Source organism: Macrobrachium nipponense, chromosome 17 (assembly GCF_015104395.2).
Source record: "Macrobrachium nipponense isolate FS-2020 chromosome 17, ASM1510439v2, whole genome shotgun sequence".
In the NCBI taxonomy this organism is placed as follows: domain Eukaryota; kingdom Metazoa; phylum Arthropoda; class Malacostraca; order Decapoda; family Palaemonidae; genus Macrobrachium; species Macrobrachium nipponense.
The window spans coordinates 17732019-17744279 of NC_087210.1; positions in this window are offsets into that span (position 1 = coordinate 17732019).

Sequence of the window (12261 nt, forward strand, 5' to 3'; positions counted from 1 at the left end):
AGTTACCGTATTAAACTTGGAATTATTCTTATTGATAACAATACGATAATTACAGAGGCATATAGGAAAAATAATACTTTTGCTTTTACCTATCTAATTGCCATCCACTTGTTGGTGACTTGTTTACGTTAACAACAGAGCAAACACAATTGGCAAGATATAGCAGTCGTGCTTTGGGTTGGTTTCAGACATTATTTTGGAGTTTTTTTTTTTTATTTTTTTTTTTTTACCTAAATCAAAGGATTCAGACTGCATATGTCAAAAAATTATGTCCGAGTTCATAAATAGTACTACGTATTGTTTGTTAACATCATTTTGCACGAGACTATATTTCATATTTCTGTTGATTATCCGAGAGAGCCTATACACAACAGGTGATTACCTTTCACTTGGAAAAAGTCATTTAAATATACTTTATGATTATACGTATGTGCTTATGGCACTTAGAGTGTTGTTAATAATATTAACTTTATTTATTTATTCACTTTACTGTTTTCATTTATTGTTTCAGTTAGTTGAATATGCATCCTATGTACCTTTTGTAATTTAAGCAGGTGACAAGGACTGGAACATATTTTGAGAGTACCTGGCAGAGGGTCCCACAAATATTTCAGAAAGGAGAAAATGCTGAATAAACTAGTGTGCCAAATTACGTTATCGTACGTTAGGTGTGACAAAAAGCAAGTTGATTTACAAACAGTGGCTACTAGAGATAAGTATGGTATGTTGTTTGTTTGAAACGTAGCCAATCCGCACTACGAAGTAATGATGCCAATTTTGAACGTAATTTGATTGTGGCAAAAGCGAAAATAATGCATAGCTCCAGTGGAAGAAGATTGCAAGGAATAAAGTTGAACGTTTTACTTTAATAATGAGTTTTGATAAGGATGTGAGTTGTATGTAATGAAAAGGTGGATAAAAAGGTATGAACTGCATATTACAAATACACGAGTGTTTGAAGGTTTAATAGTACAGTGATTGGAGGAATATGGTTTAATTGCAAAAATGTAGAATAGGGATGAATAAAAAAGTCAATGATTCACAATAAATAAAACGAAAGCCAGAAACAGTGATGAAAACTACAAAAGATTGTGTATGGATGTTATAATAACGGATATAATTCAAATCCGATGCATGAAGAATGAGTAGTTGCATTTTAATGAAGTGAGTCATTTGAAGCGCTATTTAATGAGTGATACAAGAAAGGCAGAAATGAAAGATGCTCATCATGAAAGAGTTTATGTCGGAGAATCACCGCGAATGATAAGGATGCAAAAGAAAAAGAATGCAGAAACATCCAAGAAGTAGAAGAGATTAAAAATGAAAAGACATATTACTCTGGTAAAAGTGCTCTTGCGTAACATAGATACTTTGCATACGAAATATTTTAGTGAAATGCTCGTAGACAAAATTGAGGCTCATAACAGACTGGACGAATACAAAAATGCGACGTTAATGATGAGTGGCGATCGTGTTATCTCTGTGTACACTACTGTCTATAGAAGTAGGACGTGCATAATAAAATTAGCTGATGCCATTATGAATTTGCTGAATCAGAGGAGATTCTGAGCGGAATGTAGATGAGTTCATGCTCCCTAATGATAAGTGATGAAAGGTGGTGAAGGTGACAACTATAGAGATCAGTGAAAGTTTGAAAGTATCATTAAATAAATAAACCTGAAACTCATCTCAAGTAAGCTTATGGCTAAGATGGTCAATAAAGGCTTAAGGAATGGAGCGCGTCTTAGCTTGTGTGGTAAATGTTATGAATTGTGAATTGATGGAAACGTATACTGTAGATTAGGAACGCCAGTGGAAGTTAGGGAAACTGCAAAATGTTTAGCATAAAAGTTATTTTTCCTATTTTCCAACAGTGTCTTGGCACCAGTGAGTCATTTTTTTTTTTTAAGGAAAACTGAAGTTTTCGCATTTGAGTAGAAGTTCATGATTCCTAAAACACACACACAGAGAGAGAGAGAGAGAGAGAGAGGTCCGAGTTCTTGGGACTCATCTCAACTAATTATTTAGTAGCTCAACCCAAAAACTCGGTAAATATTTAGCGGTTCAGGAGGAAAACTCTCATTCCTGAATTTCTTACGGGTGGCCGTCTATGTTATGCCCCTTTCGGAGAGAGGCAGCGCTATAAGCAGCAATGTGGGGGTGATTTTGTATCCCCTACTGCAGAGTAAATTCGACATTATTGGTCGTCAAGGCCGCGGAAAGACGTGGTTTCACTGACAAAATGCGTCTTTATGCTCCACGCAGTACACATGACTCGTCTGGAATCTTACAAGAAAAGGATTGTGAGTTCTGTTATATTAGGAGATTAAGATGCTCCTCTGTCTTTTGAGGGTAATATATTTCTTTGTAAAAGACACAAAACGTCAGCACCAGCTGGTCATTTTGAGAAAAAAAATGTTCTAGGGATGTCCTTTATTTACCAAAAAGGCTATAAAGGCGTTTAAAGTTTCTTACTCTAGAAGACTAGAGAGAATTAGCTGTGTAGTGAATAATGCAAAAGCATTACTAAGGAAGAAGACGATACTTGTAGTGTGAAGGAAGAGAGTTGTGTTGAAGTTTTGATTGTTTTGAAATAATCCAACAATAAACATGTAAGTGATAAGATGGTGTGTAAGCTTGAAGATCTACAGTGTAAAATATTTACGTAATTACGAAATAAGTAATTTCTAACAGGAAAACGCTCATAAGAAATAGGAAACAGGCAAATAATCCCACATACAAGACTGTGTCGAATCATATTTCGAATTTGGACCGAACCATGTTTCTTGGTTGTTATAATTAAGGAACCAGTGTCCTCAAAGACTTAACATATAGATAAACCATCGATGGAACGGGCAATGATTACTGAGAAGTCAAGGAGATAGAAATCGGTTACATATAAAGTAGATTGTGACTGCAAATCGTATTTGAGCTACAGTGACTATAGTTGGCGACCGAGAGCCACGTCAAGGTACTGTGTTAATATATGAAAGCAATATTTGATTTTACGTTTGATGTAAAAACAAAATAGTCTCAATCTAATCTTTCATACATTTACATGAAATTTAAATAATTAAAGTTATCATCATCATTGTCCTGACACTCTAGTATATGGGAAGCTACTCCTAATTGCCATAATTTTCAATCCTTTTTCAGCTACAAGTTTTCCCTTTCTTAAGAAAAACCTATCTGCCTATATTTAAGGGAATAGAGGAATTTGGATTAATGGCGTGGTTGAGCAACTAAACAGTCATAAAATATTGGCAATGTCATACAGGACGATTACCCATTGTATAAGGATATAATGAATACGTTGAGTAGCTCTTACCAAATTACATTACAAGTTCCCTTAAAATGAAATATGATCGGTCTCCTACCTGCAAGGGATTGCTTCCTCAGACATGACACAAAATACTTGCCTTCACTGGACTAGTTTAGATTCTTACGTCTTGCTGTTATTATTGCTACTAATCACTTTACTTACTACTTCAACGACGTCGTATTCGCCCATTCTGTAATAAAAGAGCGACATTCCAGGATAATATCGATTAGTATTACTCACTGCTTTCTAACACGTGACCATTTTGGCACTTTATCTATACACACTGTATACACTTTATAAGTCCAGTAGTGAATGAAAAATACTGAACAGAAGTAAATTCTTTAACAAAATTTGAACAAGTGAAGCAGTTTTTAGACCAATTTCACGATTAAAAAACCGCTTCCAATAACCAAACTTAACGCATTATAATTGTGATCTCGTGAGTAAAACATAAACAAAGGCAAAGCCACCATTGGAAATGAATTCGAAAATCAGCCACTGAAACCAAATCACCACTGGATGATTATTGTTGTTATTAAACATATTTCTACGCAAAAGTGAAACAGACATTGATTAATAAAAGCTCTGAATAATCATCACCAGGCCATAGCTACATTGTGAAATATTGCAGATAATCAACACTCCACAACCACTCACTACAAATGCAAATATATTTAATACAACAGCCGAATTCCCAAAGCATATTTGCAATTAATTCAAATATGAGTGTTTGTGCAAAGTTAATTAATTTCAGAATGTGGTGAACTTTGACCAGAGGAATTCTGTAGAGCTAGCGCCATACAGTTAACGTAATATTGCAAAATATTAATAGGCGAGGCGACTGTATTATTTGATCATTACTGAAAATACTGATAAAATTATTAATCAACATTTATATTATTAACGTAAAGTATCGCTGTTCAGCATTACAAAAAATTTCTGTAGGAGAAACCTAAATGAGTAGCATAAGGTTTTGATTCTGCACTATTACTTGTAATAATCTTCATCTCTGAATAAATTATACAAAAATATAAAATGTAAAAAATTCCGTTTCATGAAGAGGAGAGCACACTGAAATAAATCGTGCTAACGGAAATGGAAAGACATTACTGAAGACTTACAACATGACAGAGCCAGTTAAGTGAAGTAAAGAGAGAGAAGAAAAATAGAAGAAACACTAAAAGAACTACAAGTTTTATTTAAATGAACCGAATCAGACTACGAACGAACTATGGGACGTTGTATTATATGACTATAACTGTTTTCTTTTCCCTTAAATTAACCAAAGAGCAAAATGGATATAGAAGTATTCAAAATTATTTAGAGCCGAGCACTGTCCCAGCAATCACAACCAGCAGTGAAGACTATAGGTCGTACTTTTATTGGATTAAACCTTGTGTTAGTGGCATTATGAATAAAGTACTGAATATTCAAAGAAGCAACGCAAAAATATGGCATACAAGCCGAGCAAGTAAACATTTTTGAGTCTTCAGTAACTCGCTACAATTATACTCATGGAATCTGAAATATATTTCTAATAGACGAGCCAACGTACACCAGATGGCACTGTGAGCAGTCCTATTTGTATACGATTCATAAAAAACATTTGCCACCTTCTTATGAATCTGGAATTGTATGCAAATATGTCTGGCCATATCTCCATCTATTGTATGCTGGCTCGTCAATTCAAACTGTATTTCAGATTCCAAGAGCATAAGGAGGTTGTAGAACTGGGAGACCATAGACAGAAGACTTTGTACTCAACCTTAAGGGGCCATTGCCATGAGTTCTGTGAAATTACCGTAGTTGTTGAAGATGAAGTCATATTCAGATTTAACTTTGAAAAGGAAATTATATTACTAGAATCCGTGTGCACCTTGTATAAGAAAAAAATAAACCTCTTTAAATTAGACGCGTCCAACATCCCTTTGAAGTTTTAGTATTATTGAAATTTTTTTATAATTCTATTTTTCTTGTAAATTTTTTGTATATGTGTACTCCTTATTACTTTTATCATTTAATAAGTTTTTAGGACTTATAGACTTTTAAACGCTGTTTTTAAGATTAAGACTGCAACACATTAAACATTTTAAATTAGAGAATATACGTATATATAATATATATAACTGAATCACGAATATTTGGAACGTGATGAATATATAAATAAACGAAGGAAAGTGAAACGAAGGAGTACTGCGAGGCCTTTCGACTCAATGTCCTTTACTTACCAGACTGATAATCATATGAGGATAAGTTTACAAAGGAAGGTCGTATAAATGACAGGGAGGGATTATAAGGGAAAACATATACCTAGAATCCAACTCACTTGGAGTATTAGTAAGCTTCCCAAAACGGGTACAATTTAAGAGGTTTACAAAAGGTTAAATCTGACTGCTCAGAAGAGGGGACAAGACAATTAAGAGATTATACAAGGCGGTAACTGACCACATACAAAATTTCATTTTGGTACACAATAAAAACTTTTTTGCAAAAAATATATCAAACATACATATACAAAGAGAGTATCTATAAGGAAACTAATTAGTAATTAAGTCTATGATTTTATCTATAAGATCATTCTTAGACATGTTACTTATACCAGGGTCAAGATAATACAAGCCAGAGCTAATATTAAAGTTACAACTGGAAGTAAGTTGTAAAATAGCAAATTCTAAAAGATTTCGTGACAAGATATCTTTTGACCTTTCAATTACTGAACTGCTGTTCCAGTTCTACGATCGTTTTCACTTGAATGAATATTGCATTGTATGTTTGCCCAGTTTTGACATAATACTTATGCTGTTTAATTCTTACTTCTAAATCCTTGCTAGATTGGCTGATATAAAACGAGGGGCAATCCAAACATGGAATTTTATATGTTGTTGCTTTCCTAGGCACTATTTTTTTTATTAGCATTCCGTTTAGTGTGTTATTATAAGAAAAACGAAGTTCACCTTAAAAGATTTTTACAATGATTGTATGGTTTCAAAACCGCTAAAATAAGGCAAGCTAAGAATGTTCTTAGAAGTATCTTTTTTCTGTATTACTTATACTATAATGCTTTTTGTGGGCTTCATTATAGTAAATATGTAATATATGTGAAGGATAACATAAATCTGTCCCTATTTTGCTTAGGTATCTAATTTCTTGATCCAAATACTGGGGACTGACAATGTGCAATTCTTGTAAAAACATAAAAGAAAAAAATTATATTTTGATATTAAGATGGTGGCCTGAATAAAAATGGACATAAGTTAAGTTGTTGGTTGGTTTCCTATAGATACTAAATTTACATTGAAAAGGTTCTCTATGTTTTAAAACATCTTAGAAAGGGAGGCAATTGTCTTTTTCCAATTCTAAAGTAAATTTAATTGATAGTACCTGGTTATTCAAATTAGAGAGTAATTCTTTTACATCTGTACCAGCTACATAGCTATACCACTTTAGAGGAATATAAACATTAGGAAAATGGAGCTTTTCAAAGAATTCTGTATACAAGTTTGAGAGGAGTGGTGATAAAGGGTTGCCAATTGCCATACAAAATATTTTTTTTATAAAATTCACCATTGTATATAAACTTACAATCACAAATGCACAATCAAGTAGTGAAATAACATGACTTACAGGTAGAGGTAATTCGTGCTGGGTTAGTTTGTTACTAAGATACTCTAAAAAAAGAATTTATAGAGACTTAAGTAAAAAGAGAAGAAACATCAAATCTAACGAATCTACCAGTGGGGAACACAGTAATTTTTTTTAATATGAATGAGAATAATGATAATAACGCCGGTATTAGTTTTACCGTTAAAGTTTTAAGAAAACTGACATAAAAAAAGGACGCCAAAAATGATGAAGGCTGACGGTTTCCTTAGCTCGAAAGACCAACAACGAGTGATCGGCAAAAAGCTGTACAGAGAGAACCTGAAATGCTTCACGTTATCGGGTTTCCGGCACAAGAGCGAAATTTCTCTCACGACAGAAAATGTTTTCAGAAAGAGTTAAAACAAAACCGTGAACAAAGGAACTTTTGTAATAAGTGCAGGAGGTGGAGAGAAAGGGAGAAAGAGATCTTTATTGCAGTGTTTTACTATCTTGTGAAGAAATGATGACTGAATGTCTCTGAATTCTCTATAGCTAAGTCGCTTGGCTATTCTGTCTGTAATACAACCTGATACAGTTATTGTCTTTTTCTAACTTTGAAAAAAGTGGTCATGGGAAGCCGAAAGATAATATAAAATTTAAAATGTTTTGCATTTTACAGATAAAATATTTTCATTGTCTTTATCAATCATTTCCCCCCCATTACTTTCTATAATGATTATCATTAAATGTGAGGGATCCTGTTTTTCAAAGATAGAAATGGACAGAAACCAAGTGCTTTTCATGGATAGTTAAATAGTGATAAAACCTGTGCCTTAAATGTCAACCCAATGCAGATTTTAACACATCACAAGTGAATGAAAGGAATATGAAAAGAAAACATGACACAGGCACATGGGAGATCTGAAAGGAATAGAGCTTCCCATCTACAGAAATGGGTTACAACCCTTCATGAGACAAATAAATATTTAGAAAACTTAACATTACTGTGCTACGTACGCAATTATAAGTGTAAGGAAGGACCGAGCTGTGATCCAATTTCGAAATTTAATGAACCTCAGAACCTATATATGACAGATGGTGGGTGTCATACCATGGGACACTGTAGTTAAAGAAAAACAAGCAAAAAAAAAAAAAAAAAGGAGGCCGAAGTTTGTTCGGCACAATCGATTTTCTGTAATGCGAATAATGTTGTATGTAACTCTCATCCACGGCCCATGAAACTCTCAGCCGTGGCACATGAAACTTTCTTTAATGACCAGGTGATGGTCTGTGTTGTTGGTGACTATAGCGATGCCAGACGCAAGATTATGGCTATCTTTAAACTTGAATAAAATAAAAACTACCAAGACCTGAAGGATGTAATTTGGTATGTTTGATGGTTGGAGGGTGGATGCTCAACATACCAATTTCCAGCCCTCTAGCCTTCGTAGCTTTTAAGATCTGGGGGCGGACGGACACATCCAGCCATCTCAATAGTTTAATTTTGAAGAAAAGTACGAAAAACAGGTACGCAAATACCAAGATCTAGTGACTGAAACAGGGAGAAAATAGCAACGTGAGTGGGAGTGGTTCCAATTGTTTTAGGAGCCCTAGAATGCACATGAAGCAAACTACTCTTGCCCAAAAAAGTGTACTGCTTGCCACAGCAAAGATAAGCAGGTGCTGGAATCATAAGAATATAGCATGGCAGTGGTCATATCCCCATGAAGCAGATACAGCCCGAATCCACAGACTCGGAGATGCAATAAAAATTCAAATTATTGAAGTAAAGAAAAGAAATGAGTATTTCTTTGATGATTTTCTTCTTGAATTCCTGTACGAGATCAGAGGCTGTTTTATTATTATTATTATTTTTTTTTTAAATACAGTGATATCCTTTTATAAGGAAAGATTTCCTATGCATTACCTTGAGAAACGGAATAATTTTTCCTCCTTGGTAAATTATTTGTATTCCAAATCCTGTTTCTATTTTTGTTATAGCAAAACGTGAATTTTACAACCGTAATAGCAAGGATGTCTCTTTTTACACTGAGCTCCTTTTTAGGCCATTTTCCCATCAGAACCTAAGATAACTGCGTCATTCTTCTTTCATATAACACTCATTAAAGCCTTCGGGGATATTACGCTGGCCTTCCAAAGTTAGCAATGTAATTAAAACTTTTCATATAACTAGAATATTCCCTGACATTAATGTTTTAATTACATATGGAGGCAATATCAAGTCATGAAGCTGAATAATAAAATGAAACCTCCTCTTAGAGATGACGATACTTCAGTCTAACAAATTTCAAGTAGAATTTGACAGTTCCCGTTCATTATTTGGAATATGTCTGGAGGGTGGAGATGTATATACTGGGTATGCGTACAACCCCTTCCCACACACATATATATTCTTATAAATACCATTGTCCCTTTTCCATCAATACCCGTAAGGAGAACATTGCAATGTCCTTTTATGCAGTGATTGCCAGATGAATGACTTCAATCCATGAGGAAAGGAGATATTAATCCTTTTCATTACTGACAGACAAAACTATAACCTATATTATATCCGAAATAAAATAATGTCATTAATATTATAAAGTACCTTTAATCACCTGACTTCTTAAATTTCAACGCTGCCTACTTTCATAAAAAAAATTAAGGATGGATCGAAGTTAGTGTTTTGCTTGGCACTACATAACTGTGAAGTCAATATCTTAATACATAAAGTCTACAAATCACTGAAGTTCATGTTTTCTGGAACAGGCCCTTCCTTAATATCGAAACACATATTATTTAATACGGCAGTTGTAAGGTTACCAATAAGACCTAGAGCTTTTTAATCTAATTAATGACTAAAGTAAGTCTAAGTTATTCGACTGAAGTAAGATACAAATCCAGGTGGAGAAGGCACTAGGTTAGCAACCTAATGCGAAACCAGGTGTGCATTCAATTCTTATTTGCCTGTATTTTCGTTATCAAATAATCAGCTTGCTGTGATGTGTTCAACTCATGTATTTGATTACCTGTTATGCTCTTTTCTGAGTTGGAATATTTAGGTAAACAGACAATTTTAAATATAATTTCTTTTAATAAATAACTTCAAACTATCCACTACCCCAGGAGTTTCAGCGCGATAACTCAAGCAAGCCCAAACTAAACCTTTGAAAAACTCATACTTAAAAATAGGAAAACAATAAAAGCTGTAATTGCCCTTGAGAAATTGAGCAAAATTATGAAATATTTGAAGGTGGAACTTCCATACAAAAATGGATTGAAGAATAATTAGTAAAGCAGTGTTAATAGAAAAAAATACAGAAAGCTGGTGCTGTAAAAAAGTAGCGTAAGAGTGAAAATTAATGAATATTTTAACTCGTTCTTTGCACAAATCTGATGAATGACTCGTTCAAGTACATAGCGGTGCCTGCCTGCCCATTAAATGTTTTTTAAGCAATTGTTATGAACGAGTTAGCCTTCAGAAGAAGACTTCTTGTTTAGCATCAGACAATAATCCGTTAGCTTCTACGCCAATGACTTAAAACTTTCAAGCTTCACATATTTAAATGTAATATAATTAAAACATTCAGATTGTCCCCATTCCTATTCTAGCCCTCAACTTACATACACCCTTTGTGCTTTCCATGTAGACTCATTTTTTTTTTTTTTTCATTTCATATGAATTCTCTGATGTGATCAATTCTATTGTCTACTTTCTGGCATTTTCTAGGACTTGGACTCATATCCTACGAATCAGTGCATACTAAATATAGGAAAGAATGAAAATTATGTCGTAAAGGATATTACAGAAGTAAGTAGGATAGGGTTTGGAAATATTTTTCACTCACTCCGGGGAGAGTTTCTTCAGAGTGTGAGCTAGGCTTCTGTAGCCACCAGAAGAGTAGAAAGACCCAGAGATGCCTGGATCAGAACTAGGAGAGAGATGATGGGGATGGGAGGTGATTTGCGGCAGACCTAGCACACGAGAGTCACGATTGGCGGAAGCTTGGAAATAAAGACATTCTTGGGGTATTGGAAAAACATTCACCTAATTCAACTTATGTATAATCAAACAACGACTTAGGACCTGTGGCCCACCGTCATACATAAGCAAGTATCATTAACTGTTCAAGGAAGTTTCTTCTTATTTACACATGAAGTAAATAAGTTCAAGGCAGTTACTTCCCATTACACATGAAGTAACTAAGATGTTGTAATGAAAGTCCACTGGATGGGTATAAATAATCATAATCTCATAAGTTTTTACGCTCTCTTACAAGAGGACAGACGGGAAAAAATGGTTGAGCAAGATAATTACTAATCGCTGGAATATTTTTTCGGACGAGAAAGATAATTACCTAGGAAGAGAAAAAACTAGACGCAGTCAGTGTTGTGTAAGGCAGAAGGCCAAATTATGTCGAGACGAAAAAAGATAGAATGAAATCAAGAAGCAATTAGGAGAGCTATATGAGCTGGTGAAAGCAAGAATAGATTTGTAAACGTTGCACTGTTTGAAAAAACGATGAACACTTAAAAAGAATAAGAAATACGAGGTCATATGAGAAACAAGTAATTAATGTGTGAGCATGGCTGCATATGGAAATAGAAAAACACACTCTCAAATAAAAAACTCGGAAAGGCAGGAATCGGAACACAATGCAGGGTAATGCAAAGACTCCTGATAATGTAAATTTCAGAGATAATAGGAGAAGACTTCACTACAGGAGAAAAGACAGCATCTAGGAAATTACAACAGGGAAACATGAGAGCCTTGCTCATAAGAGGAGGCGGGTGCATTGTGCGGGATAAGAGTTTTGCTTCCCCTAACGGCTTGTACCTTTTAGAACTCAGTTAACTTGCGTCAGGGTTTAATATGTGGATGTAAAGTAAATGGGAAGGATCACGTGACCGATCAAAGGGAGAGACGATGAAATAATGAATCTAAGTGAATTAGATTGAGAGGGATTTGTCTCGGCAAATCAAGAACTGAGCATTTTGCTAATGAATAGAGAATCTGCCTCTGTGTAGAGAGAGAGAGAGAGAGAGAGAGAGAGAGAGAGAGAGAGAGAATGATACAAGGAACCAGAGAAATTTAACCCTTGATAGGGACAAGGCATAGTTAACAAAAAGAACTAATTTCAAAGAAACAAAGAGTACCAAGAAATGAGAGGAAACGGATCTTACTCTATAATGAAAGCAATCGAGCTACCTTGAAATTATCCATTTTACTGAGACCCCGAAACTTCGGGTGTAATGGGAGCATATACTACGGCAAAGAATACGAGGAAATTCATTCACTCACTCATCTTGACTCTTTCAAGATGGGAATTCTGTTTTCTTAACTTAATTTGAAAGCA